Source organism: Pinus tabuliformis, chromosome 5_2 (genome assembly GCF_031772625.1).
Source record: "Pinus tabuliformis cultivar Carrire ecotype Pingquan chromosome 5_2, CPIR1, whole genome shotgun sequence".
In the NCBI taxonomy this organism is placed as follows: domain Eukaryota; kingdom Viridiplantae; phylum Streptophyta; class Pinopsida; order Pinales; family Pinaceae; genus Pinus; species Pinus tabuliformis.
In genome coordinates this window covers 635570835-635579255 of record NC_142306.1, presented here as the reverse complement: position 1 = coordinate 635579255, position 8421 = coordinate 635570835, and positions in this window count along the sequence as shown.

Here is an 8421-nt window from a genome sequence, read left to right as displayed (position 1 = left end):
GGTGCTTTCCCCTAGATATATCTTGTGTTATGTGTGATTATTTCTCTTGATCAGTTATGCATGTTTCTATTTGATGTTGCTAATGAATTCAATTATGCTTCCACTTAATGTTTTGTAGAAGTAGAACAAGTATTATGCTTTAGGACATTGCATATATCGGTTTGTTCTACAAGTGAAATTTCTACATGGTATCGGAGCTAGCTGATTTGTAGGAAAAATTCTACAAAATTCTACAAATGAATGACGTGGAAGCTAAGATGGACAGCATGGAAGCTAAGATGGACGGCATGGAAGCTAAGATGGACGATTTGAAGACAAGCATGGAAGATTTGAAGACAGATTTGACAAAGTTCTACAAGAAATGCTTACTAATGGTGAAAGGGTAGTAAAGGAAACTCATGATGAGAACAAAATAAATGTTAATCATGATTTCATAGACTCTAACGTTGGATCAAAGAACCACCATGTTCCAAAGATCAATATGAGGAAATTTGATGGCAAGGATCCCGGAACATGGATACGACAGATGGAGCAATTTTCGATCTCCATAATATGCAAAACACACAAAAGGTATGCATTGCAACTTTATATTTAGAACCAAATCAGTTTGTATGGTATTGATGGCTTTGCTCTCGTAAACAAATTTTCACTTGGGCTATTTTTATGGATGAAATGATAGCACTTTATGAGCATACAAAAAGAAACACTTTTTTTAGCCAATTGATAAATCTCAAACAAAAGGGTTCAATGATGGAGCACATTGAGGACTTCCAAAAATTAAATATAAGGGTAAAAGATATTCCATAGGAGCATAGGATTAATGTGTTCATAGGGACTTTAAAAGATAACATCCAACATGAGGTTCACCTTTGGGAACCAGATTCATTGGAGAAGGCATCCAGGTTGGCAAGAAAAATGGAAAGAAAAATTATGGCAACAAGGGAGCCTACCACTCACAATCATAAAGATGGATGTGTTGCTACCCCTAGCCATCCACAACCAACAAGGTTGACACCACAACAATTGGAAGAAAAAGGAGAAAAAGGGCTTTGTTACAGTTGCGATAACAAATACGCTAAAGGTCATAAGTGTGCCGAGAAGAAATTATTTTACATAGATTGTGAAGAGGAGGAAGAAAAGGAACAATAAATGTCAAAAGAAGAGGATATACACCAGGAACAAACCCTAGAAAAATAAGAAATGAATACGACCATATCTTGTAATGCATTGGCTGGAATTACCACTCCTCAAACTATCAAGATAGAATGGAATATCAAGAAGAAAAAGGTAATAGTGTTGATTGATTCAAGAAGTACCCATAATTTGATTCATTGCAAGATAGCCAAGGAATTAAATTGCTTCCTATATCCAACACCAGAGTGTCAAGTGATGGCTGCAAGTGGAGGAACCATAAATTTCTCAGGAAAGTGCAATAATATCAAGCTATCCATGGGAGAATATGTATTGAATAGCCCAATGCTTTCCATTCCAATGGGCAGTGCTGATGTTGTACTAGGAATCCAATGGCTACAATCCTTGGGTACAATAGCTTTTAATTTTTAAGAACTTTTCATGAAATTATCTGCAGAAGGAAAGGAAGTTGAATTAAGGGGTATCGCAGGGAAACTGGGAAAGATAATCAGCTCTAACAGAATGACTAAGCTTCTAAAGAAAGAAAAACGAGGCATAATTGCACAATTATGTTCACTAGAGGTTCCCACATCGAAGTCATCCATTTCTCTAGATCTCCAAAAAGTCTTGGACAATCATTCCAAGGTATTTGAGACTCCCAAAGGCCTCCCACCTATTCATGATCATGTTATCAATTTGATTCCAGGAAGTGTTCCTCCAAACATCAGGCCTTACAGATATCCCTATGTCCAAAAGAGTGAAATTGAACATATGGTTGCAAAAATGCTAGAGGTTGGTATAATTCAACCTAGTCAAAGTTCTTTCTCGACTCCAATAGTATTGGTTCACAAGAAGGATGGATCATGGCGCATGTGTCCAGATTATAGGGAGCTCAACAAGCTCACTATTAAAAATAAATTTCCCATTCTTGTCATTAATGAATTATTGGATGAATTTCCTGAATCAATTTACTTCACCAAGTTCGATCTTTGTTTGGGATATCATCAAATCAAAATGAAGAATAAAGACATTCCAAAAATAGCAGTTAGAACTCATGAGGTCATTGTGAATTTTTGGTTATGCCTTTTGGCCTTACTAATGCATGATGAGCCTCATAAATGGGTAATTATATGGGCTCATTTTACCTCCTAACCTAGTCAAGTCAACCATTCTCTTAGCTTATTGTATGATTTTATGATTATATTTATGCTTATAGGGTGACTTGAGTTAGTTATTATGCCACGTGGTCTAACATGTATTTAATGCAGATTATTGATGGATTTCGAGGTCAAAGTCAAAGATCTATTGGTCAAAATGCAGAAATAACTTGAAGTAGATAGAGGAGAGGACTTATAGTAGGGAATCCCCCTCATTTATTGCTCCACACTTCAAATTCCCCTTCATTCAACTCGGAGTACAAGCAGTCGAATCATGCACTAGAAGGCAGTTGAGCAAGTGGGAGATGATTAATAGTTATCTCGAGTTTTGAGAGCCAAGCTTCCTTGATTTTAAGGAAGTTGTTGGTAGCTTCAAATGTATAAGTAGAGAGGCCTAGGGCCTCACTAGGGTCGACTTTTTTTTCCTTTTGTAAACTCTGCTCAAATTTTGAGCTTACTATTTTATGACAGTTTTATGTAATCTTTCTATTTTTTGATAATGAATATGGAATCCTTTTTGAGCTAGTACTGAGCTACCTCAGAGGGTTGAATCTCTTGGGTTAGGGCCCAATCCAAGCAGCCAAGCTTCACTTTAGTTGTATTTGTATGCTTTACTTCAGTTTGTAGATTAGTTTGTTGTTAGATGTATTTCTCTTATGGTTAAGAATAGGTTGCTTTTGATGATTTAGTAGCTTTCTTCCATTTGTGCTTTCTATAGCAGGTTAAGCAGTGATTAGAGAAGATTCAAAAGGCTAGTAACAGTGCCTTGGCCTCTCTTCCTCCCTCTGGGACGATGATTTGAGGCAAAGACTCTCTTGCTGCCCAAAAACATAGATCTTCCTCATTCCTAGGACTTCTAGTGTTTGCAGCTCTCTAGTAGGTTGATAGTCTAGTTTTGCTTTGCTTTAGATCTTCTTTACCATGTTCACTTCCTAATTTGAAATATTCCTTTTGCATTCTTTCCTTTCTTACGACATTTCCCAGCATTTCCTTCTATACATCATAGTTTAGGCCATTTTAATGCAAAACTCTGTTTTTCCTAGGATGCACTCATTTCATTGGTTGTTTGATTTTCTTGGTTGACTATCAGTTTCTTTGAAGCAGATCTCTTCTAGAAGTAGGCAAGCTTACCAGAAATCACACCCTACATCTGATCCATGCCCTATAGGTCTCCCAAACCTCACCTCAATTCTGCCCTAGTTTACTTCATTTTTCATAGAACTTCTTCCTCTCTCCTTGAGCAAACCCAATCATCTTTCTCTCTCTTGGTGATTCATGGAATACCTTAGGCAACCTAACACCTCATTCCAACCTTCATCCACATTTTCCACCCACTCTCACACCCTCAAAATAGTGAAAATTTCTCTCGGCCTCCTCCTGTAGGCCTCCTGTAGTTTCCCTGTTTTCCTCCTGTAGCTTTTCCTGTAGGCTTTCTTTTAAAGGCCGAGTGTGGGAAAATACTCTAGAAGGCCACCTAAGACCTCCTAGGACCCATCCACGCCATCCTACATCCTCCCAAGCTCAACAACTGCCCTCTAACGCCACCTGTTTGTTGCCGCACTCACACACAATAAATTAGATGCATGTTAAATTCACATAAAAACACATAAAAATCCAAAAATATGTTTTTGCTTATTTACTTATAGAAATAACGTGGTTAGATGTTGTTTACTTCATTGAGTAGGTAATGGCATTTCTTTCATGGTTTTCATAGTGCTTTTGGCAAAATTATAATTAGCTTGTTAATTAGGGTTTACTAGGTTTTGCTTTACATTCCAATCTTTCTCCTTTCTGCAGTTAGAATAGCATCTGTAGAGTAATCTTTCTTTCCGTTCATCACACATAGAGCTTCTTCTAAAATCTATAGAATTTTGCTTGAGCTTCTAGTGATCTCGCACCAGCTAACCAAGTGACAACCTGCAGTGAGAACTAGTACTTGTGCATATAGCATCGACCCTTCCAAGTTTGTTATGAACTACCAGTTGATAAAATTAAAGTTGGTAGCCTAGGAGTTGTAGCATTCTTGTTGCAATACTGGCGCCCACCACTTTTTGGCACCGTTGCCAAGGAAGCATCAGAGTATTCTATGATTACTGCTTTCTTCTATTTCCTTTTGCAACATTCTGCTAATAGTTTATTTCGGTAAAAGTAGACTAGTCATTTGTTTTCTTTCAGTTCTGCATTTCCTTTCTTTCCTTTTCAATTCTGAAAATTTCCATTCAGCAAGTTAATTTTAGCTAGTTTCAATTTGTTTTATTCAATCACAATTTCAGTTTCTGCAGGTACTTTCAGTGTGGGGAAAAAAATAAAAAACCAACCAAAAATATTTTCTTTCATGCCTCGTAGGAGTAGAGATAACTTAGGAAAAAAATTTCCCAACACCCCCACTGCTTCACACAACCAACTTTCTCTCTTCTTCTATGGCTACAATCAAGAAGAACCCTTAGGTGAACATCCAGACATATTTGAAGAACCTATACGGGAAGAAGAAGAAGAAAACATTCCTTTGGAGCCAATGGCTGAAAACAGAAATGCTAAGGGAATCTTCTGAATGACCATACTAAAGATACTAAAGAAGAAATCTTTGGTATCAAAAGATACTAAAGAATAAATCTTATGAATGACCATAGGAAGTGATGAGTCCCTGGAAGACTATGAAGAGAGGTTCCAACTCAGTTACAAAAGGGCCAGGTGTACACTTGACCCTAAGTCTTTGAAGTTGGTCATGCTTAGGGGAATTCGGGAAGCCAGGGGAGACATCTACCAACTATCCTATGAGGACATAGAGACTATTTTTAGAAACCGTTCTAGAGTAGCCAGAAAGAAAGGTAGGGGGAGTTAACCCATAGCCAGTACCTCTTCTTCCAATTCATCCATTAAAGGTGAAATTCGAAACATGGTGGAAGACTTCAAGAGTGAGATTCTACAGACTCTTGCCATGCAAATGGATACCTTGCATATCAAAAGAAAACAAGAGGAAGCAAAGAGGGCTTTGGCCATTTTTTTCCCTATGTGGACTAGGAGGCATCCTAGGAATGAATGCCCATTGAACTCTATGAGTGAAGAAGGTCATTCTACAGATAAGTGCCCTTCCTTGACCAGAATTAAAGTTGTATACCAAGGGGCCGAAGGAGTCACTAAACAGATCTATTAAATAAACCAGAAGAGGTCGCATGGACCTAGACCATACCAGTAGCGAATGTAATGGACATCTCAAGCATATTACAACCCCAACCAAGTCACCTCCATACCTTCTTAGGACCCCCCTGCTCATCCTTCCTAGTCCACGCCTCCTCCTTGGTCCTTCACATCTCAATATCATGCCCAACTAGCCACCCATTCATTTCAATCCTATTCTCAGCCACAACCTTAGTGGAATGCATCTCATCAGGGGTGGAGACCCCAATACAACTCTCTTCCCACTCTTCTACCTCCACCACCTGCCCAACCACAATTGTTACCTTCTGCTCCACCAAGGCAACCCCAAATTCCTGCCTAGCCAAATCTGAACCTGAACCCGAACAACAGACAAGCTCAGCAAGTGTATAGTGTGGAACCATCATGCCCAACTTATGTTGTGGAGATTCAAGAAATTAACTTGTGATCCAGGAAAGTTCTCCCAGATAGCCAGCCTCCACCTAGGGAGGTTGAGGAACATAAAAGGAAAGCGAACCTAAAGCAAATCCACCCTTTCTTGAGAGACTATCCATGACAATCCAGCCTACCCAAAAAGACACTGAACTCCTAGGAGAATTGAAACATTTATATGTGAAGATACCACTTCTCCAAGCCATAAAAAATGTGCCTATCTACAATAGGTTGATCAAAGAGAAGTGCTTTAGGTATCCAGGAAGGCGCAAGAGAGATGCCCCAACCATCAATGTCATAGGGCAACTGTCTGACCTGGTGTTGGGGTAGATAATCTGTCCAAAATATCTGGACCTTGGAAGCCTAGTAGTTGATGTCAACATCAATGGCACAATGGTCCCACATACCTTGATTGCTTTAGGAGCTGCCATTAATGTGATGACAAAGGACACAATGCTCACACTTAACCTCCAAGGTTCCTTGAGGAAGATCACAACAGTGTTGTAGCTAGCAGACCGCTCCACAGTGACCCCTAAGGGGATTGTAGAAGATGTGATGGTCTCCATTGATTCTTAGTAGTACCCTGTTGATTTATTAGTTCTCCAGCCAAAGGAAAATCTCACTGGGTATCCTCTCATTCCGAGAAGACCCTAGTTGGCTACAACCAATGCCTACATCAGCTGTCAAGCTGTGAACATGACCATAAAGAACAGGCACATGTCCAAGCAGTTAATCCTATATCCTCATGCCCAACCCTTGCTAGAACATGATCTACCTCTCTAGTTGGAGGATGAGGATGAGGATGAAGTTTATTATGCACCGCTTTGTACATTAGAAATCGCCATGGGGGGGAACCGTAAGATCAGGATGATATGATTGAAAATTTGATTCATAATCCACCTCCCAGTGTATCACCATTAGAAGACATAGTAAGAGAAACCCGAAACAACCCCTCAATTGATCTCTGTGTGGCCGACCCCACTTCTCTCCATGTTAAAAATATAGAGTTTGGCCCAAAAAGAACATTGAAAATCAATCCATCCCTATCTACTTCCTAGGAGAAGGAGCTATGCAACATACTGAGAAAACATCTAGATGCCTTCGCCTGGAGTTATAAGGAGATGAAGGGAGTGCACCCTTCAGTATGTACTCATCATATATACATCAAGGAAGATTGCAAGCCAGTCAGACAGCCTCAAAGGAGGATGAACCCAGCACTTAAAGATATTATTAAGGAAGAACTGCAGAAATTGCTTGATGCAGGATTCATCTATCCCATATCTGACAGTGAATGGGTCTCTCCTTTGGTGCTAGTGCCAAAGAAAAATGGTAAGTGGAGAATCTGTGTCAACTATCGAGAATTAAACAAAGCCACTAAAAAGGACCATTTTCCTTTACCTTTCATAGATCAAGTGTTAGACAGTCTGGCAAGGAAAAAGTTTTTCTCCTTCCTAGATGGGTTTAGCGGGTACAATCAGATTCAAATCAGCCCGGAAGACCAAGATAAGACCACTTTCACTTGTCCTTTGGGTACCTTTGTATACTGGGTCCTTCCTTTTGGTTTGTGTAACACTCCAGCCACTTTCCAAAGAGCGGTATTAAGTATATTTTCTAAATTGGTTCATGATGTAGTAGAAATATACATGGATGATTTTACTCCTTATGGCTCTGACTTTCAGGAAGCTTTATCTAACCTAGGAAAAGTTCTAGATAAGTGTATTGAGATGAACCTATCCCTCAGTCCAGAAAAATGTGATTTTTTTATGACTAAAGGGACCGTGCTAGGTCATGCAATATCTCAACAAGGACTATAGGTGGACCCCAACAAAATTGCCAGCATCCAAAGGGTCCCACCTCCTCAAAAGGTGAGAGATGTCAAAAGCTTCCTAGCCTTAGCTAGATATTACAGGAGATTCATTAAAGACTTCAGCAAGTTAACCTCTCCTTTGTTTTGCCTCCTAGGTAAAGATGTTGAGTTCATATGGTTGGAAAACTATCAAGAAGCCCTAGATACCTTGAAGAGCAAGCTAGTGACTACCCCAATTCTCAGAGGCCCAAACTGGGCCCTACCCTTTCACATTCACACAGATGCCTTGAACAAAGCAATAGGAGCAGCCTTAGGACAAATTGATGAAAATTTGCCTTATGCCATATACTTTATAAGAAAAAACTTGTCAAAGGCAGAGTTAAACTATACAGTGACCGAAAAGGAACTCCTAGTTGTCTTGCATTCCTTAAACAAATTCAGACATTATATCACAGGCTATCAAACCTTTGTGCACACTGATCATGATGTAATTAGATATTTAATGAACAAACTAGATGTAAATGTCACATTATTAGATGGTTGCTTTTACTACAACAGTTTGATTTGACCATTATTGATAAGCCTGGTAAAGAGAATGTTGTTGCTAACTTTTTGTCTAGAGTAAATTTTCCTGCAAGTGAAGAAGGGAATGGTGGATGACCAAATGCCAAATGAACACCTATTTTCTATATCAATACTCTCTCCATGGTTTGCTGATATAGCAAACTACTTGGTTTC